The sequence below is a fragment of the Ictalurus punctatus genome, chromosome 11 (genome assembly GCF_001660625.3).
Source record: "Ictalurus punctatus breed USDA103 chromosome 11, Coco_2.0, whole genome shotgun sequence".
In the NCBI taxonomy this organism is placed as follows: Eukaryota; Metazoa; Chordata; class Actinopteri; order Siluriformes; family Ictaluridae; genus Ictalurus; species Ictalurus punctatus.
The window spans coordinates 7,226,323-7,253,564 of NC_030426.2; positions in this window are offsets into that span (position 1 = coordinate 7,226,323).

A 27,242-nucleotide genomic window follows, 5' to 3' on the forward strand; every position below is an offset into this window, starting at 1 on the left:
TATATAAATAAATAAATAAAAGCCTTTTGCTTATTGACATAATATAAGAAACCTGTTCTGTACACCAAGATAACAAGTCTTGGTAAAAATGAATTAAGGTGCTATGAAACATAAGAAACCAGCTTACCACATCACCTAGTTTACACCTCTAACACACTTGCCTTCAGAGCCATATCCTTTACATGTTCAGACACAAGAGAGGCAAAGCATCCGCTGCAAAGTGATTTTACACTGGAAATGTGTTTAGCATAAACTCCTGTCTGCCACCCTGTGTAGTCCTTCCAGCTGTCACACACACCACAGCTTCAAAGCAATATCCTGTGACAAGCCAAAAGCTCCATGTGTACCTTGGGAGCCTACTGCTTCAAACAAGTAACTAAGAAAAAGAAAACACAGTTTAGCCTAGCCTAGCCCAACTGAAGAGCTTGCAGGATGTTAAAGAGTGGCAGTGAAGAACTGCCTTTTTCAATTTTTAATGCCTTTGAAATACCTCCGTGCTCACAATCGAGTTAGATGTATGTGGCCATGCACATAATGAATGACATAATTGGTTCTGTTCGCCTGCCTTTCTAACTCTCCTCTAAGGCCCATTTCTATCCCATTGATCTGAGCTTGAACATAATCAATATTCAGCAGCATGCACTTTGGTCAGAGCTAAGGAATAGCAGGAGGCTTGTTCAGAGACTGTGCACAGACACAAAGGCTGCATTTGCCAGCCTTGGGATGAACATTAGCGAAGGAGCTCCTTAGTGTGGAGGTGCTTCTGCTTTTTCTATAAACCTCACACTATCCGGCCTTGCTGAGTATGCTGCTCCTCTGCAGCCTAAACACTTACACAAACAAATTAGATAATGCTGCTCCAGTTCCATCTCAGAGTGCTCGCTTTCTTTTTAATCTCTTAATAATCTACCCCTTGGACCAAATTCTAATTATTTCCCCGAACACACAAGATTAATTCAGTGGACAGAGATGCTTGTGAGATCTGGTCCTGAATTGCTCTCTATCCATTCAGATCTCTAATTGATTTTGTGAGTATTATCTGAGTGATCAATGCCTATGATTAATGCAGAACCAATTTTAAGAGAAATTTAAATTAATTACAATTTTTAGAACATTTATATTATCAGATGCATGTATCAACCAGCCTTGGCGTCTCAGAGATGGTTTATATTTAAAAAGTTATCAGAAGTTTAACGTGACATCTTGGGTCCTTTGGTTAGAGAGCAACGAGAATGTACACATCAAACCACCAGATTGAAATCCAAATGAATATCAGTAAAGATGCAGTCTAAAGCTTTAAAGTCTAAAGGGAAAGATATGGCTTGGGTCTGTTTTAGTCATAAAATATGGCCAGACTCTGCTTGCAAGCTTTTGAAGGTCAAGTGAACTCAGCAGAGGTGTTTTGCATTCTTGGAGCTGATAGAGAAGAAAAGTGAGGGAGACAGGAGGTCTCTCTCTACCAGACAGGAAGAGTGCTAAATTTTAAGTGAATCTCCTGTTATTTTCGATTTTTTTGTCAATCTTGCTTGTCTTTATTAATTTCCCCATCTGCTTTTAACTTATTCCTTGTAAAAGGCAGGTCTTGATCCACCTCAACCCTGACCAGAGCTGCATTCGAATATCAATACTATACAGTAAGAGAAAAGCAGTATGCCAAAAGGAGTAGTATGTCTGAATTCTCAGTATTCATAAAACAGCAGGCGAGAAATACTTGGATGACCTACTGCTTCTGCCGAGATTCTGCAGTATGGAAGCAATGGACGCTGCGCTATTACATAAGGCATCTGGACCGTCAGAATCAAAAATGTCAGAAGCCAGGCTCCTTTTGAGTGTATGTCACATGACAGTGCCAGTATGGTGTGTCAGTATGGTGATGTACTACGCACGGGTTATATTCATGCTATACATATATACTGATCAGTATGTACTGTATGAACGGCCAAGCAGTAGATACTGTCACAGTACATTTCAGATCAGATGCAGCCCAAAAACCTTTTTTTTTTTTTTTGGGGAGGGGGGGGGGGGGGGGGGGGGGGGTTGGGGTGTGCGTATATGTGTTTTGGACTGAGTTAATTCTTCTATGCAACATGAGGAAAAATAGAGTGTATATTCAAGTACAGCACACAGCTACAAAAAAGTTCTAGACACATTGCCACACATCCAGTTCACTTCTGCTCCTATATTTTTATAACAACATTTATTTATAAAGCTTTTCATTGTGCTTGCTTAACATATCATTTTATAAAAAGCTATGTCTCTTTCATAACAAAGTGAACTTAATGTGTTGTATAAGCTCTATTGTCAATATTTTACCAAATTTCCCCTTGGGGATCAATAAAGTACTCTCTCTCTCTCTCTCTCTCTCTCTCTCTCTCTCTCTCTCTCTCTCTCTCTCTCTCTCTCTCTCACTCAATAGAGTGCTGACTGCCTTAATATTATTTATCAATTTGAAAGTTGCATGTTATCCAAGCTATATTTTGTTTATAAATTAAAAAATATATATATACTAACATACAGTATTATCCTATATTGATGTCACCCACCTCCCATCAATACTCATTTACACAAAGCCCTGCCTCCTCCTAAAGGTGGGAAAGACTGCCCCATAGAGAAAGTATTTGGCCTTGGAAATAAGCAACAAACAGCTGCTGGGCAAAGATGTTATTTAGCAGTGTTTAAAAGCCCCAATTTGTCTTTGAGATTTTGTCAGATAAGATTTAATCAGCAGGATAGTATTGTAAAGGGCAGAAATAGGAAGACAGGCTGAGTGTTGAGAAGACAAATGTTTCAGTTTACTCTGATCTGAAATAAAACAAGCCTAATCTTTGTCTCAGTTACAGCTTTCCTTGCTCTGTCTTCCTGTGGATTAATTGGATTGGCTTCCCAAAAAGAGTGGAGGGAAAATATTAGAAAATAAATTACAATCACAGCCACTTTCCTTTCCCCATCTGTCTTATTCCAGGCTGCCTGTGTCAAAATTAGATCTTTCCCACTCTCATGTCTGTATGTTTCTCTCTTTCTGTATCTCTCTTTCACATTCTGTCTTCTAACTCCACTGGTCATCCATCCACTGGTCATTGCAAGGTATTAAGGATTAACGTGAGATTATTGTAGGAGAGCAGAGTATCCATTTAGTCACTGTCCTCTCTCAACAATTAGGTGTCTAAAAGGAAACAATAGCAAAAACTTACAAAATCGTGATTAATAAAGCAAGTGTAAAGTGAGATGGGACCATAGGGGAGGCATCTGAAAGGATGTATTTACCATGTGGACAGGTGAAACAACATTCTGATTCATTTGTTAATTATATTTCTCTATGCTCAAATACCCTGAGAGGGTGTGAATTCTAATTCACCCACATTTCCCTGTCTTCATTTCAGATTTCCTCTGCTCCCTCACTTTCTTGTGCTCAGGTCTGATTCAGAAACCTGTGAACAATAGAGTAGCTATCAGTTCAGACATCCAGATCCAGATTAATGCCATATCTGAGAGCAAAAGGCAATTCAGCACTAACACTCGGCATTATCCTCATCACTTGCCAACTGTTAAATGCCATTTTTCAGCTGACAAGCAGCAAATCCGCTTTTAGTTCCTGTGGCCTCAAGCTATGAAATTCTTACCCTCGGCACATTTAAAAGTCTTTTTATTATGTAAAATTTTTACATCATATAATTGTAACTAAACATTTAAGTTAAATCTTTGTGTTTTATTCAGTTGTCATTTATTTAATGTAAGTAATGTAAGCGAAAATTTATATAGCACCTTTCAAGAACAGATGTCACAAAGTGCTTCACAATAAAATATTTAGCAAAATAACAGAACAATATAAAAAAAAGTACAAGATTTAAACAAAGGCAAGTTTAAACAAATGCGTCTTTAGCTGCTTTTTAAAAGATTTCAAAATCTCCTTTTGTCTTGAGCCTAGAGCTAGGAACAACCAGCAATCCCTCATCAGAGGACCCCAAATTCCTAATATGGCCGCAATAGCTCTGTAAAATAGCCAGGTTTCTAAACTGGATCCTAAAACTGGATTCTAAGTTTAATTGCTAAAGAAATCAAAATTAGTGTAACATGAGACCTTCTGGATAACTTGGTCAGAAGCTTAGCAGCAGTATTTTGGACCACTTGTAAGCAGTTCAATGATGTATTGCTAAGACAGCTGTAAAAGGAATTACAATAGTCAAGATGGGAGGAGAAATGCATGTATAAATCATCTCCGCCTCAGCTCTGGACACAACGTGCCAGAGTTTAGCAATATTCCTCAACTTAAAACAGGAGCAAACCAAATAATTGACATGCCGTTCAAGACTCAAAGAATTGCCCATAGTAGCTCCTAGATTACAAGAGAGTAGGTTTAACAGAAGATTTAAAAAAACAAGTTTTTATATACAGTAGCTCACAAAAGTGAGTACACCCCTCACATTTTTGTAAATAGCTTGTGTAACTGTGTAAATTTGCTGTCCCCTCAAAATAACTCAACACACAGCCATTAATGTCTAAACCGCTGGCAACAAAAGTGAGTACACCCCTAAGTGAAAATGTCCAAATTGGGCCCAAAGTGTCAATATTTTGTGTGACCACCATTAATTTCCAGCACTGCCTTAACCCTCTTGGGCATGGAGTTCACCAGAGCTTCACAGGTTGCCACTGGAGTCCTCTTCCACTCCTCCATGACGACATCACAGAGCTGGTGGATGTTAGAGACCTTGTGCTCCTCCACCTTCCATTTGAGGATGCCCCACAGATGCTCAGTAGGGTTTAAGTCTGGAGACATGCTTGGCCAGTCCATCACCTTCACCCTCAGCTTCTTTAGCAAGGCAGTGGTCATCTTGGAGGTGTGTTTGGGGTCGTTATCATGCTGGAATACTGTATACTGATCATGCTCTGCTTCAGTATGTCACAGTACATGTTGGCATTCATGGTTCCCTCAATGAACTGTAGCTCCCCAGTGCCTGCAGCACTCATGCAGCCCCAGACCATGATACCACCAGCATGCTTGACTGTAGGCAAGACACACTTGTCTTTGTACTCCTTATCTGGTTGCCACCACACACGCTTGACAACATCTGAACCAAATAAGTTTATCTTGGTCTCATCAGACCACAGGACATGGTTCCAGTAATCCATGTCCTTAGTCTGCTTGTCTTCAGCAAACTGTTTGCGGGCTTTCTTTCTTGTGCATCATCTCTAGAAGAGGCTTCCTTCTGGGACGACAGTCATGCAGACCAGTTTGATGCAGTGTGCAGCGTTTGGTCTGAGCACTGACAGGCTGACCCCCCACCCCTTCAACCTCTGCAGCAATGCTGGCAGCACTCATACATCTATTTCCCAAAGACAACCTCTGGATATGACGCTGATCACGTGCACTCAACTTCTTTGGTGGACCATGGCGAGGCCTGTTCTGAGTGGAACCTGTCCTGTTCAACCGCTGTGTGGTCTTGGCCACCGTGCTGCAGCTCAGTATCAGGGTCTTGGCAATCTTCTTATAGCCTAGGCCATCTTTATGTAGAGCAACAATTCTTTTTTTCAGATCCTCAGAGAGTTCTTTGCCATGAGGTGCCATGTTGAACTTCCAGTGACCAGTATGAGGGAGTGTGAGAGCAATGACACCAAATTTAACACACCTGCTCCCCATTCACACCTGAGACCTTGTAACACCAACAAGTCACATGACACCGGGGAGGGAAAATGGCTAATTGGGTCCAATTTGGACATTTTCACGTAATTTACAAATTTACACTGTTACACATGCTGTACACTCACTACTTTACATTGTAGCAAAGTGTCATTTCTTCAGTGTTGTCATATTAAAAGATATAATCAAATATTTCCTAAAATGAGAGGGGTGTACTCACTTTTGTGAGATACTGTGTAAATATATATATATATATATATATATATATATATGTGTGTGTGTGTGTGTGTGTGTGTGTGTGTGTGTGTGTGTGTGTGTGTATGTATGTATGTTTATGAATATCTATATATTTCTAATGTATATGTGTGTGTGTGTGTGTGTGTGTGTGTGTGTGTGTGTGTATGTATACATTTACTAAGTTGCAACAAAGAAAAAATACATTGTTTATCACAAATATTTATGAAAATCTGTATTTTTTTTAATCAGATTTTTCAATCCAAGGAAAAAGTACTGAACTGTCGAAGTTTACAAAAGGCACCCCATAAAGTGTGAATGTGTGTGTGTGTGTGTGTGTGTGTGTGTGTATGTGTGTGTGTGTGTGTTTGTGCATAATGCTATCCAGTGTGTATTCCTGCCTCACACCCAATGTTCCTGGGGTAGGCTCTGGATCTATCCTGACCCTAACTAGGCATATAAGGAAGATGAATAAATATGAACTTAATGATTGCATTGCTTGTCCAGGAAAAATGTTGCTAATTCAGCACTTAGCTTCATCCCTTTTGCAGTCAGCGGATTTGCCCATCTTGGAAAAGCACCTCTCTGATATACTTTTATTTTTATTCTATTTTATTTTTTGTGTCATGGTTTTTGTAGCAATACTGACAGGAAGGATATATATACACAATCAAGGAAGCATGAAATTGAGGTTGTTGTTTTTTCAGGCATTTGTTTTTCATTGTGTTCCCAAGATATCCCCTGTTATTTGTATCAGTAAGAACAATTTTTAAAAATATTTTCTCCTGTGCCCCTATAAATAGAATATTATCGCACAAAAAGCAAAAAGACATGAGTGTACATGCCGACTTCTCAGTTTTACTGGATGCATCCCTTGGCGTTTTCCATTGTTAGCACATCTCTTATCAATGACGTTAGACATATGAGTAAAAGGGGAAATAGGTCTCCATTAAGATATGAGTATGGTACAAGGCTAAATCCAGTAAGGGAAAAAAAAACATGGCTAGCTGCTTAGGTAAATCTTACCATAAAATACATCTCCCTGCACAACAAAACATCAAAGGAAGGATTGAATTGGGGACCAAAGTTTCTTTCATCTTTCCTAAGTTCTTAATTCACCAGCCAGGACTGAAATTCACCATATAAGGCTTTCACATCATGCTTCCTGCATGCAGATGTACATGTATAGCATGTATGGCAGGTTCTCTAGTTTCTTAATCTCTGCTCAGTTTAAAGTGCTTTAAAACTTTTACTGGGATAAAGCATTTTGTCACCAAGAACAGTTTATACACATGTTTCATAAAGTACCTTGAGCTCTTTATGTTGGTCTCATTGGGGATTTTTCTAACAGGATTTCTGAACAGAAGAACAGATACAACCTGCACATGCTTGACAACACAGTGTTTAAATATTTATCTCATGTATCAAAGCATTAATGAAGAAAAGAAAAAAAATCAATAGAAGAGCAATCTGTTTTCCCCTCTCAGAGGGACATGTGCTGCCCCAGATTACCTGCTGGACAAATAAATGCTCAAAAAGAGAAACAGCTCTACTGGATGGCTGATCAGCATTGCCAAGTGCTGATCCGGATCATAGCACCAGCTTTCTTGTTGGAATTCATATTGCATTGCTACATTGGCTCCTGCTTTTTATATGATCGCTTCTGCAAAATCTGAGAGAAAGGGATTTTTTTTACATGCCTCCAAAACTAATTACCAATAGTCGTACATATGTAAATGTCATATTACAGAACAAGCCAGTGTTTTTGAACTAGCCCTGGACCCAGTGCATGAAAATTCCTCCTGATTATACCACATGAAGGTCATAACACAGTTATCAATATATCAATATAGTGATAAACTGTATCTATAATATGACTGTGTCACAGAAAACATAAGGATTTACAGCACTAAAAATAGCAATATGCTAAAGCCATAGTACTCTTTGATGAGTGTCTAAATTATGGAAGGTCAGCAAAGAATGTTAACATGCTGTTCACACTCATTCTCTAATCACTGAAGTCTCATTCAAGGTTTGGAGGTTTCGAACTCAAGAAAGGTCACACATCGTAGTCTTTAGTGTATTAGCAGGCTGTGCTACATTCAAATTCTCTTTCTCAGCTTAAAAAAAATACTCTTTCTCTTTTTTAATCTCTAGCTTCTATATCTGTAGCAAGAAGGTTATTACCACAAATTCAAAATATTTCCTTATATTGATAAAGGAAGGGAAAAACAATTTAGTCAAAATTTACTTACAATAGAAGTCAAAGTGTAGTTTTTTAAACAGTCAATGAATGTTTATATAAAACAAATCTTTTGACAAACATTTTCATGAATTCTCCTCTTAAAGTGATTTGTAAATAAGCTCAAAATCTGTATATTTGACTTGTTCAGAGATGGGAGTAGCTTTTCCGGGAAAAATTTGGGATTATGCACTATGTACATAGTTATGTGGCTCTGATCATGTATGAATACCATAAAACCACCATATAAATACCATTTTCTCTCATGGTTTTACTGTATGGTTATAGTCTTTTACATGTTTATTGACAAAATTCATCACCTGCCCTTACCTTAAATGAGTTTCCGTGGTTCACAATTTTTCAGAATGATTCCTGTGGATTTTCTGATTTTCTCAGCCTTATGAGTATTCAGAAAAAAAGAAAAAGAAAAAAAAAGAAAGTCTCGATAAAGTTAAAGGATTTCAAACCATTTAGTGAAATAGGCATCTGTACCAGAGCATTTTGGAAGCAATTTTCTACCATGTTCACAGTAGTTGAAATAGCTATATTGTTCATTTTATTTTTAGATATAATATAGTCCCAAGGCAGCAACCACTAATAATTTCAGCACTAACACTCCTGTGACTATGGCCCAATTAATACAAAGAGGACAAATGAAGATCTCAATACTGTAACAATGTTTGCTAATCCTCTATAATTAAATGACAAACTCTAAAGCTGTTCTGCAAGTTCAAGCATGTACATCCCAGCACACTGGGTCCTGAACTGCAGCTGTTCTCCATCATAGTATGTGAAGGTCACCCTGGTGATCCAGGGCTAATCCTAGTGGAAGGGCCCCACTTTGTGCACCACAAAACATACCTATCCCATTATAGGCTCTCTCGTTCTCTGAGCAATTTACTTCTGATTAAGCAGTTTTTTTTCCAAGGTGTGCTTCCACTGGCACAGATGTGGGTAAGTCCTATTGCTTTGAATGTGTCTCCAGAGGGGTATTATCTGCACAAGCCTCCTACACAGGGGAGAAAGGCTAGATTTTGCCAGCTTATCTTTGCTCTTCTCCCTGTTTCTGCTGGGCTAGATAGAATTGAAGCAGGGTGAGAAGCCTTCCAGAAAACACAACACAATTAAACTCAAGGCCCAATCAATTTGTTCATTCCAGTCTATAGCATGTGAAGACTGTAAGCTTCCTAAAGATATCACCTTTTACCTTATCCTTGGCAATGAATCTTATGGTACTCCATGTGCTTTTTCAAGTGGTTTATGCATAATCTGGGGGTACATATAAATAAAACCAGAGGATCTATTATTTTTGTGGTTGTGGGAAAATGCCATTTTTTCCCTGTTAGTCTCAGTTGTGGTGGCTGCAGTAAAGGCCTGGCAAAGCATCTCAAGGGAGGAGGGAGGAAACTCATCATTTGATGATATCTGTGGGGTTCAAGACTTCAGCCAGCCATAGACTGCAAATGATTTGCATCCAGGTATTCAAAATAATTATTATATTTGTAATTATGTTTGTCCCATTACTTTTGAGCCTGCAAAAATGGTGGGGCTATGTATAAATGGCTGTATTTCCTAAACAGGTAATGCAATATTTTCGTTAAATGCCTTGGATTAGAGCTGAAAGTCTACACTTTGATGGCATCTTGTCTACTTCATTTCAAATCCATTGAGGTAGTGTTGTACATAGGCAAAATTACAACAATTGTGTCACTGCCCAAACACTTATAGAGCCAACTGTAAGTGACTGTGTATTTTCAAATACAATGCTGAAATGCCTCTGCAATTTTTGTGGATCTGGACATAACCATTTTCATGGAACAGTGTGATGGCTATATGTGTTTTGTTAATAAATTAATCTGTTTTTGTGAATAATGTGCTAGGTTGAATAAATAGTTACTTGTTATTTCATGCACTGAGTTCAGGGTCCAGGCTCATTAAGTCTGAGCTGACTGAATGAAAGTCCTGAAAAGCATGTGTCTATTCAGCATCACTTTTATATTTGGGCAACATGCAACACAGAATTACACACCGAGTTTCATCAGCCTGTCCTACAAGAGAGGCCTCCAGTGGTTTTACCTTCCTACTGATTATTCGGCCATTGTGGGGAATGAAGGGCACAGCTATTTAGCTATGCCCACAGTGGAGGAGGTGCTTGCTAGCTACCTCTGTCCATCGATGGCAGGTAAATTAGGGGGGCCAGATTTGCCATCCAAGCCATGTAAGGCCACCTCGGCGTTGGTGGGCAAAGCCTGTGTGGCAATGGGTCTTGCTTGTGGGTCACTGCATACAATTGCAGTGTTGCAGGCCTACCAAGCAAACCTGCTGAGTGAGCTCAACATCAGGGAGGGAATCGGGCTAGAGGCAGTGGCAGAGCCACACCATGGATTTATCTCTCTGGTTGACCAAGCTAACAGCCCGTCATATAGGCCATTCAATGGTTTAGCTTGGTTGCGGTGAAGACTCACCTATGGCCCAACCTCTCAGGGATGGGGGACAAAGATAAGGTCATAATGCTGGATGCCCCTGTTGAACCTTCCGGTCTGTTTGGTAGCATGGTTAACATCATACTGCAGGGCCTCCCCTAGCCAAGGCTATCCCAAGTTTTCAGTCTTCTCTGGTCAGTGAGCTGTCACAGGGCAATGAAAATCTGATGCTTTCTCTCCAACAGAATGTGGGAGAGTTAACGTCACTAAAAGATCATCTGGCACTGTGGAAACTACTTCTAAATGTGTCTCCATGGGTTCTGTCCACCATAGAAAAGGGCTACCCCTTTTAGACAGCACAGAGCAGAGCCCGACATTAGTGCAGGAAGTAAGATCACTCTTGGAAAAAGGGGCCATAGAACATGTACCCCATTCCCTGAGGGAGGGAGGTTTTAACAGCTATTATTTCCTGGTCCACAAAAAAGATGGGAGTATGCGGCCAATTTTAGATCTGTGTCATCTGAACTGTACCCTTCGGACATACAGGGTCAAGATGCTGATGCTCAAATTTATTGTTCCACAGATTCAGTTTGAGGACTGGTTTGTGACGATAGATCTTAAAGACGCATATTTCCACATAGAGATATTGCCCAGTCACAGGAAGTTCCTGTGGTTTGCGTTTATCAGGCAACACGTACCAATATCGGGTTCTTCCCTTTGGGCTAGCTCTATCCCCTCACACCTTCACAAAGTGCATGGATGCCGCTCTGGCTCCTTTGCGACTTCAGTGTATTAAACTACCTGGACAACTGGTTACTCCTAGCACGATCCAGGGAACTGGCAATTCAACATCGAGAAGTTGTTCTCACCCACATGAGGAGCTTGGGGCTCAGGTTGAACCTCAAGAAAAGAATGTTTTCTCCATTGCAGAGAACAACTTTTCTAGGGGTTATATGGGATTCTAGTACAATGAGGGCGTTTCTATCCCCAACATTCTAGGGTCAATCCTATCAACACTGAGCAAGATAAAGCTGGGTCTGGGCATCCCCTCCAGACTCTACGAGAGACTGTTGGGGCTTATGGCAGCAGCAGCCAATGTCATACCGTTGGGCCTATTGCACATGACACCAGTTCAGTGGTGGCTGAATCAATGTTACTTGGTGATGCCTACGTGCTCTGAGAATTTGGAGGTCTCCCCGGTTTCTAGCCTTGGGATACACTCTAGAGGAATCTCCTTATCGTAAGATGGTAATGACAGATGCCTCTCTCATGGGCTGGGGTGCGGTCTTAGATGGATATCAGCTCACGGTCTCTGGAGCAGCCCTCATCTGGAGTGGCATATAAATCCCCTAGAAATGCGGGCCGTATTTCTATCACTGAAATTCTTTCTTCCTCAATTGAGAGGTCACCATGTGTTAGTTGTGACAGACAACACAGCAGTGGTTTCATTCATCAACCACCAGGGAAGATTACACTCGCTGGGGCATCCCCTGTTCAGGCAGGTGCAACTAATTCTTCTCTGAGCCGAAGGAAATTTTTTGTCAATGAGTGCACTGAATTCTACATTTTTGGCAACTGGATTGTGGGGTCAGACATCCTGTCGAGGCAGGGGCTGAGGCCCAGGGATTGGAAGCTCCATCCAGAAGTGGTGGAGTCCATATAGAGGAGCATCGGCCAAGCGGAGGTGGATGTGTTTGCCGAGGAGACCACACACTGCCCGCTGTAGTTCACCCTCACTCCTCCCACACAATTGGGGCTGGACGCCATGATGCACATGTGGCCGAGGTCACATCTGTATGCTTTTCCCACAATCGCTCTGCTCCCACAAGTTCTAGTGAGAATTCACCAAGACCATTTATGTCTGCTGGTAGTAGCACCTTATGGTTCTCAAAGATAATATCCCTGCTAGATGGCACTCCTTGGGAGATTCCCGTCCACAGGGATCTCAGGCCAGAGGACTGATTTATCACACTCAGCTGGAACTATGGAAACTGTGAGTCTGGCCCCTGAGGGGCACCAGCTCATAGATTCTGGTCTCTCAACTGGTTGTAGAGACCATGTTGAACACTAGAGCACCATCTATGAGGGAATTGTATGCGCTCAAGTGGCGACTTTTTGTCTCGTGGTGTGAGAAATGTCAGCTAGATCCAGAAATAGCTGCCCAATAGCTACAGTCCTGGAGTTCTTACAATTGTGTTTCTCAACAGGGTTGGCTCTTTCTACAATCAGGGTCTATGTGGCTGCCATTTCAGCCAGCCATGCCCCTACTGATGGAGCCTCTGTGATCCTCTAACATCGAGGTTTATGCATGGTGTCAGGTGGCTGAGACCCATCTGCAGATCACGCATACCTTCCTGGGACCTTTCTGTGGTCCTGGAAGGTCTTTCGGGTGCCCCATTTGAGCCCTTAGAGTCAGCCTCAGAGACGCTTCTGACTCTAAAGGTAGTTCTTCTGCTGACCCTGACATGTCTCAAGCGAGTAGGAGATGTACAAGTTCTCTCTTTTGCCCCTTCCTGCCACACACATTCATTTGATATTACAGCCTGGACATTCATTCCACCACGGGCTCGAGTGTCTTGCAGGCCATACCCTCAGTATGACGGAGTGGGTATTCTCATTTCCACAGCATGAAGATCACGCAATGTTGAGTTCCTTTTGAAAGGGAATGTCTGGGTTATGCATGTAACCCTCTTCCCTGAGAAGGGATCGAGATGTTGCATAGCTTTGTCATACTGGGGCATGCCTGTGAATTGCATCTTTGCTTCACATAATAGAGGCTGATGGTGTGGTTCACAGGTGCTGTTTTATATCATGTGATGTGCTTAATTGCCACATCACCTGATCACAGTAGGCTTATAAATAGGCATGATGTTACACAAGCTTCAGATGTCGGTCACACACGAGTGTGCTTCCCACAGCGTGAAGCCCTCGCAATGACTCGTTCCTTTCACAGGGTTACATGTATGACACAGATGTTTTTGCATTGCCTGACCTAGTTTGTGTTTTGACCCTGCTCTTGCGTTGCATTTTGGATTTGTTTGCCTGGTTATTGATGAAAATCAGCCACAACTGTAATTGCAGCTATCTCAAACTCCTTATGACACTCCCTTGTTTTTTTGCTGTTTGTTTTTTAGGGGAATGAGAGGAGCTGATTTTAGTGGACGGCCCAACGCTATCCATCACCAGTCTCATCTCTTAATAATGTATTTATTAAAATTGAACCCATTTTTTCCAGCATCCCACACATTATTAAAAGAGAGGTCCATGAATCTAAAAAATGTGTTTGTTTTCCCCTGTTTTAACTTTTTTCCCTATTTAATGGGTGAATATCAGTATGTCAGTATGTTTCATTCTGTATAACAACAATTATACAGGGAAAAAATGCTGTCAAATTTATTGGTGCTGTGTAGACTCAAATAAAATACTACTCTTCTGTGGAAGTTAATTTCAGAGATGGGAAGTAACGAAGTACAAATACTTTGTTACTGTACTTAAGTTGTTTTTTTTTGTATCATTACTTTACTTAACTATTTATATTTCTGACAACTTTTTAATTTCACTTCTTGCATTTTTTACACAAATATCTGTACTTTCTACTTCTTACATTTTCAAACCAGGATTGTTGCTTTAGTTTGAATCTGTATTTGGTGGCATAATCAATATTATTTCTTGCCATTGTGCACATTTTTTTCATTTCCTGGGTATCATGCACAACAAATAAGCTAGTCTTACGAAGCTACCAGAAGGCAGAAGGCAACAAGAAGAATGGCTGACATTATGGATAAGACAGAAAGAGTTACTGATGGTGACATGACAGAGAATAGAGACATTCCTGATCACCCATGGCCATATATGAGAGAGATGTTCAAAATTGTTGGCATCAAAAAGGATTCCTGGTGAATGCGCTGTGAACTGTGTCAACCTAAAAAGTGCTGGCTTTCAAGAATTCACCATCAAATTTGAGAAAGCACATTGTTATCTCTTTCTTATTGTGTGCCAATTCAGTGTTTTCAGTATTAATAGTCTATTTACTATGTTTGTTACGTCTGTAATGTTAGCATAAATTAATATGGGTGCTTTAGTGCAGCTCAAATTTAGTGCAGCACATGTGTTTGCTAACATTAGCGTTAGCATTCTGAAATGTTTTATTTAAAACTAGACATTTCAAGCTTTCTTTAGACATATGTTTCATGTTTGTGTGATAAGTATTCGCTGCGTTTCAGTTCATTTTTGTGATGTGTTTCAGAAAGATTCTTGCGGAGACAGAAACAGCTGAAAGTGCACCTTGTTTATTTTCTTTATTTTACAAAACCACAAGGTTTTGTTCTTATTGTGAGTGTACACAAATAAAAAAGACTCTTTATAGTTTATAATGATGTCTTACACTTATCTGTATGGCCAAAAATGACATAGTATTTTAAGCTGTTTCCGAGGTCATGAGGAAAAAATCCAGCAGAACACACGGTGTGTTCGTCACCCCAGAGTAAGGATGGGTGATATCTTATCATTTGCGATATACCAGTAGAAAATCTCCCCACAGTAAGAATTAGTCTTCCCGCAATAATAACGATAAAGCCTAGTTGATGTATTTCTTTTTGGGACTGTCTGCGACCCATTCGCAGTTCACGTGCAAAGCGAAAACAAGTACGGTGGAAGGCGGACATGAAGGTGAGAAGGAGTTCATTGCTAAACGAGGAGCTACTTCTACAATCTGGAACTGGTTTGGTTACAGAAAATCTGTTTTATTTGTAGATCAATATTTGTGTTTCTGAGGCTCTCAAGATCACAGCTATCACTTGTAGTCAAAAACAGTGGTGCATGGTACTATATTTATATCGTCACTGATATCATTATCGCAATAAAGACCAGAAAATATTGTGATACAGTATTAAGTTCATATCGCCCATCCCTACCCCAGAGGGTTAACTTAGCTATCTAGATGCATCTGTAAGGTTAGCTGGCTCTCATTTTTATTGGAAAATAAATTAACTTAATTCACCATAAGAAGACCATAATCTATAACACCCCTGCGTGCATAATGTTTAATTTAAGGAATTGTAATTCTGTTAGTTGAATTATTTTTCTATATCTTGTGTGTCTGTCTGTTTCTTGCATCTGTCTTGTCACTTCTAGAGAAGGCACGCCACTCACTTGGAGAGACATACCCAGCTCACTTCAACTGCTCTGAAAAGATCATCAGACTCAGGCCCCTCATCAAAGCAAATGAAGTTGTGGAAAACCAAGAGGGCCTCACAGCAAAGTGTGGATGAAGCTATTGTTAACTTTGTCATTCAGGGTCTACACCCACTAAGTGTTGTTGAACAAGAGGGTTTTAAAACCCTTGTGCATCTCCTTCAACCTAGTGTTGTGGTAATGTCTCATGGCACTGTAAAAAAAAAAAAAAAAAAAAAAAAAAAAAAAAAGGTGAAATGGCAACACAGAAAATGAAGAACATGAGTATTGCGACCACCACTGATTGCTGGACAGAACACCGACGGAGCTTCATTAGGTGTCATGGCAACATTGATAGCTCCTGAAACTCTACAGAGATGTCATGCTGCTCTAGCATGTAAACAACTAAAAGGCACACATTCCTTTATTGCACTCACAGGTGCCGTGAATAAAATTCACATAGTTCAACGTGAGAAGATTGTTCGCACAACAACTGATAAAGGCTCCAATTTTCTAAAAGCATTCAGAGTCTATGAATGCATGATGGAAACAATAATCCAGAAACTGTGGAAGGGACCAGGCCAAGTCAGATGGGAGAAAGAGAGAGTTATGATGATGATGAAAAAGAGGGGGGAAACAGTGCGGGTGCTGAGTTTGTTGAAGCTGGAACCATGTTGGACCAAGATGATGGCCTGGAATATCAACTGTCTAAACACCATTGCTGTGCCTACCACCTTCTCAACCTGGTGTCTACAATTGATGTCTTGGAAGCCAATTCCAATTTAGCTTACAAGCGGCCCTCTCGCTGAGCATTTTCAAAGTGCTCAAGTCTGTGGTACAAAAGCGCAAGATCCACCACAGCTGCTGACATATTCGAAGAAAACTGCAAACTCCAGCTCTTGAGGCCAAATGATACTAGGTGGAATTCCCGTTTCCAAGCTGTGGAGAGGATTGTGAGACTTGTGAGGGAACACTGAGAGGGAATAATGAAAAAGAGCCATTACAGCTGTCTGCAGTGTGTTAAAAATTCCCATGTAAGTACCACTTAATTTTCAGAACTTAGCCTATTGATTGCAATATGATGCAATATTATTTATTAATACATCTTTGACCATTTTGGATGGATTCAAGCTGACTTTAATAAATTTCTACTGTATATGAAAAGTTTTTTAAAGTATATATGAAATATAAATTAATCTCTCTCTCACGTACACACAGTATAAATAATATAGTACTATTCATTAACATTATCAAACAAAATCTGTCATTTGATTTCACTTTACTTGCAACAATAAATAACAGTCCTTTTGGGGGGGGTTTGTGTTTTGACAGGTTCACTCCTGCTGAGCTTGCATTTCTGGAAGAATATGCAAAAACAATGAGCCCATTTGCAAAAGCACTCAATGTTCTTCAGGGAGAGACCACTGTGCAGGTGGGAAAGCTTCAGCACATTCGCATTTTCTCCGGGTTCTATGGGCCTTTGGTCGATGCTTTTCTAGCAGGAATTGAAAAACGTTTTGGACAGATACTCGTTGATCCAGACATAATCGCTGCTGCAGTTCTACTCCCCAAATTCAAGATGTGCTGCACAAGTGACGAATGTGTCCTACAACTTGGTAAGTTTTGCACAGTTTTAGCTTTATGCTTTACTACTGAAGATAATAGAGGAAATTTTTGCATTTTAAATAATTTTGATAACATTTTGAGCAATTCTATGAGTGGGCAATTCACAAAAAATTATTTTACATAACCATCTTGGCATTAAAAAAAATCCTTATTTGGTTTTGTATTCCATAGGTCTTGACTATATCAAAAGCCATCTGAAACAACAAATGGAAGTGTATAAAGGTGAGGCCTCACATTCCTCAGAAGATGAAGACTTTTTTTCAGTGATCAAAAAGTCCCGTTCCCAAGATGACACCAGTCAGCTGGAAACCTACCTCAACTGCCCCGCTGTGTACCAAGGTCCATCTCTGCATTATGCCACTTGTCATTAAGGGAACCCCGACTATGAAGATACAGTCTTCAGTCTTATACAGTCTTACACTGGCAGTCTTGTTACACTGGCAAAGGTCCAAACAATTCAATTATTTAAAAATATTTAGTCCACCTTTCAAAAGAGACCAAAACCATGCATGTATTCCAAATGGTTCAAGAACAGCTTTAATTTTAGCTTTTTACAGGAGCTTTATGTTATGAGAATATACAGAAAAAATGCACTAACAAGATGCTTGCGGGTTTGATTATATTTAAAGATATCCCCTGTATCACATCACACAAGATCTAGAAAATTACAGCCAAAAGCAGCACAGTGTGGCATTCTTTTCCTGCTGCAGGGGCTAGTAGCTAATTCTTTTGAGTGCTCAAGCACAACCATTTTACAGCAACGACTCAGAGTGCATTGCACATGTCACATAATGGCGGCCTCCGTAGGTTAAAATATTTATTAAATGTTAAGGATTTTTAAAGTTGTGAACATATTTCATGTGTTTCTAACAATGTAGTTTAGTAGGAGAGGCAATTATTACATTTTAAGGCCTACAAGTCTTCATAGTCGGGGTTCCCTTTAACATTCTGCTACCAGCCTCAGCTGCCTGTGAGCGACTGTTCAACACTGTAGGACTGATTTTTATGCCAAAAAGGACATATGTGGATTCCAAGAACTTGCTGCTTCTCAGGCTAAACAAAGACTTCTGGTAATAATGTTGTGCAGTTTATGAAGCAATTCACACACAGAAATGAACACACGTGTATATACACACACATATACCTATACACACGCACGCACACATGCGCACACAAACACGCTCACTGGCTCACACCCACAGTAACTTGAGGCTAAAAAGAAGGCTCTTGAAATTATGTAGTGTATGCTTTGCCTATTATTCCCCAGTTTTTGGAGGGGCTAAGGATTTTTCTCTAGAATTTTGTTTCTCAGTTTATATAAGGGATGCTGCCACATGTTGCTAGCACTGATGGCACACACATTAATATTCAGTCTTTAGGACAGTATAACTCACCTCAATTTTGTCATTTTTAAAGCATTATAATAGTTTTGAGTTGTTTCCAAGGACAAGAGGATGTAAGGACAAGTTAATGGCAAATAGTTGTTTTTTTGTATTAATGTATTAATATGATGTGAGGTCCAATTATCAGCGTGACACTAAAACAGGTAGTAGTAATGGTTCCTTTTTACTTAAGTATATTTCAGAGCCTATACTTCTTTACTTTAACTTGAGTGAAAAAATGTAGTCAGTACTTCAACTTTTACCAGAGTCTTTTTAAACATGAGTATCTGTACTTCTATTTGAGTGAAGGATGTGTGTATTTTTGCCATCTCTGGTTAATTTACCACTGTGGCTTTTACTGTATACAATGCATACATTTTATCTAGTGACTAAGAAATTCAAAACAAAATGCACATACTGGCACATAGTGCGACAGAAAATCTATGAATCAGAATATGGAATAATGGAATGGGAGTGTGAAGATACTTTTTTATATTAGAGACATTTTGTGTGCCATAAATCGGAACAGCTTGGAGATAGGAGACAAGGTTATCAGTGGTGCTACATGTATCATTGCAAGCTGTTCAATAAAGCGTCGGTGAACATTATTGGTTCTTCACCGCCATAGAGACATTGTCCTGGGGGACACAGGTTTGATACAGCAAGTCTTAGCTAAGTGGTGCATTGCTCATATCAACCATCTGCTGGCCTGCCAAATTCAATCATTATGACAGACGATGACACAGGATTCACAGAGCAGCCCTGCTGTGACACTCAGTCTCAGTCTTTCTCTCTCTCTCTCTCTCTCTCTCTCTCACACACACACACACACACACACACACACACACACACCTAGCATTTATACTATTTAAACTAAACAATGTGTCTTGCTGACCTTACAGGAGGCACAGCGTGAGATGAAACACTGAAGGAGGGGGTGGACAGTGTTTTTGTACTACACCTATGTTTTAGGATCAGTGGTTTATGAGAAAAGCAGACAGCAATCTAAAATATAGGATCTTTTCTTTGTTTTTAACTATCTACAAAATATTACACAATCAGCTTCATAGCACAAGTGTTGATTTAATATTTACAAATGTTCTCCATAAAAAAAAAGCTATTGCAATAGGGGGCATTTCCAATACAATCTCAAATCCCTTAAGTGTTTGTCAGCAATATGCTCTAACCCAGTGAAATGAAAAACACAGAGTGTAACACAAGGTAGTAGAATACAAAGCTGTCATTTAAGAAGAAGCTGCTTCTTTTCTCAACAAACACAGAAAACCATGTATTACATAGATTTGTGTGTACCTCCGTATGTATGCAAGGAATGTGGTGCTCGATTTTTTTTCACACTACAGACAACGCAGATCTGCACTGTGCATAGACTACAGTCCTACATCAAAAAGAACATCAAAGCCAGCGATGCTAATTTTCCCATTATGAAAGCAATCTTGTAAAAGCTGCAGCTCACCATATGAAAATCAATACATTTCATTTCCATGCTATGCAGCATTGCTCATTATGTCACACACTGTGAAAGTTTCATACTTAAATGTCTTCACTGAATGATAGATCATACACCCAGGCAATGACAACACCCCAAAATATCATTATCCCTACCTGTACCCTTTCGATTTTGTCATGGCATCAAGCAATTTAAAATGTATTTAAAAAGACTGCATATTAGTGTCGCTTCTGTACGTTTTGGAAAGTTCCAGAGACCTAGAATAACGCAATAGACTTTTATTCCATAGCAAATTGTGAGACCCTTTATTAATTAATGCTGAGAGCTAATACTGAGTGCCCTAACTAAACAGTTTGGCGCCCTCTCAGTTAACAAAGAATTGTATTAGAACATTCAGTGCATTGTGAGAAAACACCCAAAATGCTTTGATATGGAAGATTTCACACCATCTTCAAGTCTGGAGACCGTCTTCTCTCCTATCCGCCTACTTGGAACCTTATAGTACCTTATAGTAAACCCTGCAGACCCCCAACTAGTTTAAAGTTCTAATGTACAGTAGAACCACTAGGCCACTATGTACCCAGGGAACATCAAGCTGTCTCTTGGACAATTGCACAGAAGTTCATACAAAAGTGGTATTCTATAACCAAAAACAATCTACTTACATACAAACATATTAAATTAGAAAACTGCTCAGCACATTCATAACATCCTTTTTCATGTACTATGTTGTGTACTGTGTGATAATTGCATGATTAATGGATGTGTAATCTTTCCCATTTCCTGAAAGACACAGGGACCTCAACAACTATGCCATGTTTGGTCTTAAATGCATCATAAAATTATGATTTGAACTTTAATGTAAGTTCCACAAATGTAGAACACTCCTGTTTCATGATTCAGACAACTTAGGAACATCTAAAATGTTGTCTCCAAGGCACAATCCTTCAGAGAGGTATGAATTGAAATTGCACCACAGGACATCCATTTGGATGATTGACAAATCAGCAGACCAAACAAGGAGAGGCAGAAACACTGACCCTCCTCACCACTCAGCAGTATAAATACAAAAGGCCCATATACTTTGTGAGTTGGGCATTAGATTTCCATACATCTAGATCTCTGATCATCAACCTCAAAGTCTTCTTTTTGACTATAAATCTGGGTGATTGGACAACAATCTCAGTCAGGCTTCACTTTTGCAAACCTTAGATACTTCAGACTTTCAGAACAATCTCTTCTGAAGAATTGTGTACAAGTCATAAGGTTTCTCCAACATCTCTGGACAAGCTGACTCAGCTAAGGCCACAGCTGGACCTTTTTTGCAGTTCCTGCTGAAATCTGTCCAAACATCATAAGGCTTCCTCCATGATCTCCAGACAAGCAGAAGGAAGATCATGGCTAGAAGTTCAGCATGATCTCTGCTGAACTGTGCAGCACTGGGTCAAAGGACTAGACTGAAGTTACCTCTCTGATCAAGACCAATCAAGCAGATACAATCACAGTGTAACTATAAAGCTTTTCTATGTATCGCTTGTTGATATGGAAGTTTAGTATAGCCTACAGAAAATGTTCCATTCTGTTTTACTGTGTTTGGTATTATATTGATGTTTACATTTCTCCCTAAACTTTTACTTGCATTTTACTTGTGTTTCTCTTTTTGCACAAATTAATCTTATAAACTGACAAAGGATTCATGTAATTTGGGCAAAAAAAATTTCCTTTAGATATTAGGCAAATGATTACTATATCTTATCTTGCTGATGCTGTCCTTATTACTCATTCTTTTATTCTGAAATATTTTCCCACTATACTGGTGACCTGTTTAAAAAATTATTATTAAAAAATTATATTAATTTGTAATGTTTAATTTAATAGTAATACTTCACACACATCACAATATATTAGCACATTAGTGTTTGTGCAATAAAGAAAATGTGCAGGAACAGTTATAAATGTTAGTTATGCCTGGGCAACCAATAAACTATGAAAGAATAAACATACTTAGAACCAACATGTTCTAAAACACGAACATTCAGATACCTTTCTGCTAACCTAAAATTGCTAACTGGGCTATTTCTACAGTACAGTACAGTATCTTCAGTAAACACAGTACAGTCATTTCTATCTCTTTTGTTGTTTTTTGTTAGAAAGTTGGTTAGCAGTTTTTAAATAAATAAATAAACATTTTGTAAATAAAAAAAATAATTAATGCACATATTTAGTCATCATGTTTATACAGTATATGCTTAGAATGGAACAAAATGACATGCCTCCTGGTTCCTGGTGCTAGTAAGAAGATCTATACACATCAATATATACAGTACAAGTAGTGTTACCAGTGTTGGACAATAATAATTCAGAAACACAATTCAGAAAATACACAGGAAATTATGGGGAACCAAACAGTACACATAACAACGGGATCAGGATAAACTAGACAGCATAATTAGGTGTTTGACTGTGCAAATTGCATGTATTGTAGATCATCATAAGTAGCAGCATGTGAGAGAATGTAGCAGCTTATAACACATATACTACATACCATCTGGTAGATTGTTTCTGTAATTCTTCTGTAGTAGCACTGTTCCAATTTCACAAATAAAAACATGTCCAAAAAATAAAAACTCTTGCTTGCTGACTACACAAACGTGGTTGCACTGCTCCAATTATGGAAATAAATGACCAGTTTCAGATGTTTCAACTGTGCAGCCTTAACAAGTACACACAATGCATACTTAACAGTTGCATGGGGAAAAGATAAGCTTGCTTAAACTCACATTTTCCATTAGAGCAATCAATATATACATCAACAGTTATTAACAAGTGATAGCCATGGGCATCATGAAAACCGCTTCAAACACATGAAACATTTTGAGTCAATTATAGCAACATGCAGTATGTACAGTATAACTGGTTATACGTAATGACATGGGTGGCAGGCATAAATGGGGTAGAAGGGCTAAGCCCCTGTGTTTTTCAAAGATAAAAAGACATTGATATCCACATCAGATTATTTGCTGTTATTGAATATTTTAAGGCAGCTTATGTTGAACTTTCATGACATGGAAATGGCACCACCAATGATCATAATAATACACAAAGTGGTATGAAGAAGCAAGGTTTAGGCTGAACTTCTCTTAGCTGAGACTGTAGTTTCATATCAGTGACAGTTGTGTCAGGTGATTACACAGATTGAAATGCCCTGTAGATTATTTATATATATATATATATATATATATATATATATATATATATATATATATATATATATATATATATATATATATATATATATATATATATATTTGAACTAATATCTTTTAGCTTGCTTTGCTGTGACACATCTGTACCTGCATAAATCAGCAGTGATGGAGAAGATGCAATATATTGCATATATGCAATACATTCACAGGTATAATGAATGCAAACAACATGGATTATTTATTTTATCAACACTTTTCATCAAAATGCCTTTGGAGGAGGAATTAAACATCAACTAAAAGGAGGAACTAAAAGTAGGCTACTGTGAGTACATACTGTCCAGTCAAGTTTGAACATCTTTTCTCATGTTTTGTATTCTGACAAAACATGGCATGAACTCAGTAGTGCATTATTAACCAGAAAAAAGAAAAAAAATTAATCATGAATGAAGCTGCTTAAATTCTTTTAAGTGTGTTTGTGTGTGTGTGTGTGTGTGTGTGTGTGTGTGTGTGTGTGTGTGTGTGTGTGTTTTGCCCCCACATCATTCTTATTATGACATCAATGAGACCTTATAATGCACTGATCAATCCTAATAGTTTCACTGCTAGGTTGTTGATAGCTATTAGATTTTAGTCCTCACATCTAATATCACCACTAGCCATCACTAGTTATTGGTATGTGTATTAAAGTTTGAAACAGCTGTAATTACAATAAATAAATAAATTTAAAATGAAAAGAGAAACACGTACTCTTACATCTACACCTAGACCTGATATAATTATCTACATGAAGGTTACCAAAAAAAAAAAAAAACTACTAGGTTTAACACATACAAAAAGTATCAGCATTTACAGTGTTATCATGTTTAGCCTCTCGAAAATGCCTTCTGCAGACTGAGGACCAGAGACCACAGTCAAAGTAGTACAAATGGTAATGTCAATACAGATGCTCTTGTGTTATATTGCTTGTCGATTCCCTTATCTATCCAGCACAACTTGTTATTGATCTTACTTAAACAAGGTTAACCAGGTGTGAACTAGGCCAGGATACTGAGGATCAGCTACATTTTAGTGCTGTTTAACAGAGAAGTTAAGCTTTGTTAGCATGATAGCCACACAAACTTATTAGTATAAGCAGACACTGAATCTTTAATCTTCTTGTACAAACATCCTGATTCTAAATAAAGTGGGTCAATACAGTGTTGCCAAATCTTTTCAGAAGAAAGCAGCTAATACATGCTCAAAAAGCCATGAATCGGCAGACGATGCCATAGATAAATTTGCATTGAATCATCGTGATCGTTTGCATTTCAAAACATGTTATATGAACTTATGTAACTTTCATTCTTCTGAATATTACCACAAATAGAGTTTAAAACAAATAACAAAGTGTGTGGGTGTGGCAAACAATGGTCATCAGTAATTGGTTGTTGGGGAATAATGGTCATCAGTGGTTGGTCACTGGGAATAATGGTGATCACTGAGAATAATGTTCATCAGTGGTTGGTCACTGGGAATAATGGTGATCACTGGGAATAATGTTCATCAGTGGTTGGTCACTGGGAATAATGGTGATCAGTGGAAGGTCACTGGTAATAATGGTCATCACTGGATGGTCATAGGGAACAATGATGATTAATGGTTGGTCAATGGGAATAATGGTTATCAGTGCTTGGTTATTGGGAACAACGTTTTTCGGTGTATGTTTTTGTGAATAATGGTGATCAGTGATTGGCCATTCTAAAAAAAAGATGATCCGTGGATGGTCACTGGGAGCATAGGCTTGTACAAGTGAAACTCGGTCAGGCTTTACACACTAGTGGTGAGTCAATGCTTTTCTCTCAAATAGTATAATCAGCAGCTGTGTGAGCTAGAGATTTATTAAGTGCAGGATATTCACTTATGTCTTAAAAAAGTTAATAAATTTGTTGCTTGTCTCTTTTTTAAAACAAAGTCATTAAAGTTGCCAAACATACAAAATCACCAGTGTTGATTTAACACCCACAGTGTTAAATTCACACCCTACAGTGTTTATATAAGTCCATTCGACTCATATAAACACTCTGGGTGTTAATTCAACACTAGGGATTTTACTGTGTAGTGACAAAGTCTGTAATTCGTTAACACTGGTTCAATATGTTTGCAAGTAGACAAAGTGTGTTTGTCATTTTTTTTGCAGTACAATATGAACTTATTGAAGACAAGACATTCCCTTAAAATCCTTAAAATATGAGCTCATAATTAGCTTAAAATCCAGTGCATATTATTCAGTATCAACTATAAATTGTTCAGTAAATGTAATGAAACAAAACCTGGAAAGCTTCGTAGTTATAAAATTAAGGACGAAGTGTTTGGATCCACTGAGAAATCCTGGGAGCCACTTGCAAAAAAAAAATTATTGTGGTACATATCATCATATGATATGTGGTACATATCATTAAATAAGCATTTATCAGTGGTAGATTCATGAAATATATACAGTGCCCTCCACTAATATTGACACCTGTCATGTAAAGGGATAGGAGACGGATACAAGTGCAGTTTAAAGCTTTTATTAAAGAAACAGGCAGACAATTCCAAAACGCAAGGCAAAAACGTAGTCAAACAACAAGCAAAAGGAGTCAGGCGATCGGCAAACAGGCATAAACAGAGAATCGAGAAATGAGGACGAAAACAGGATCAAAACACTGGGAAACGAGGACAAAGATCAAAGTCTTATTATGGCTCTGGCGGCAAACCACAAAAATGCACAATACTTCGCATTGAACAAAGACACATGAGGGGTTTAAATACTAAATGAAATCAAAGTGGGAAACGAGAACAGCTGAGACATTTAGGAAATAGGCAATAACACAACAGGTGTGGAGACAGGACAGAAATAAAAAAAAAACACGTGTCAAAAGTAAACGGTCACTGAACACCCGGAAGTGTCTGCTGTCGCACTTCGGGCAGTTCATATGAGTTAAATGCTCCACAAAATACCAATACAAAATACCGACCACAAAATCAAGGTCCTGCCATTTCCATCCCAGTGGGATGGAACCTGTGCGGTGAACTGAAGAGGAGAGTCCACCTTGAAATTTGAAGGATCTGGAGAGATTCTGTACGGAGGAATGGTCTCAGACCCCTTGCCCTTCTCCAACCTCATCAGGCATTATAGGAGAAGAGATGTTATCTTGGCAAAGGGAGGTAGCACAAAGTACTAACTAAAAGGGTGCCAATAATTGTGGCATACATATATTTAACCAAGACATTTTTTGGATAAACCTGTGTTTTGCTTGCAATTGTTTGATATCCTTGAGAGTAGAGTATTTTTCTGATTTTTTTTAACAAAGGATCAAAAGTTTAAACAATAAAGCATTCTTTGCTCATATTTACCAAGGGTGCCAATATTAGTGAGGGGCACTGTACATAAGTACAATTTAATTATAACTAAAAGCAACAAAATGTCTATTTTCTTCCTCATTAGAACTGTGAGGGCATATTCATGGTTACTGTAATATTATGGTTTGTGTGCATGCCCCTGCTATCTTCAAACAGGTCTACAAGCCACACTGATCAGCAGAACATGGTAGTGTTCTTTTAAAAAAAATACATGAGCTAGACTCATTAGCACATTACACTAAAAGCTATTGCACTAAAATAGTGTATATAAATGCTTAAGATTCTAACTAGATGCAGTTTGCTCAGGCTGAGAGCAGGAATATATCACTATATGTCACTTTAGTTTCTGTGGTTATTTGTACTCATTTGTACTCAAATTTGACACAGACTCGCAAATTTTGAACTTGGAAATTTTTCCCAAGTGCAGTCAAGTCCGAATCATGTGTAAACGTGAAAAGAAAGATAAAAAATTT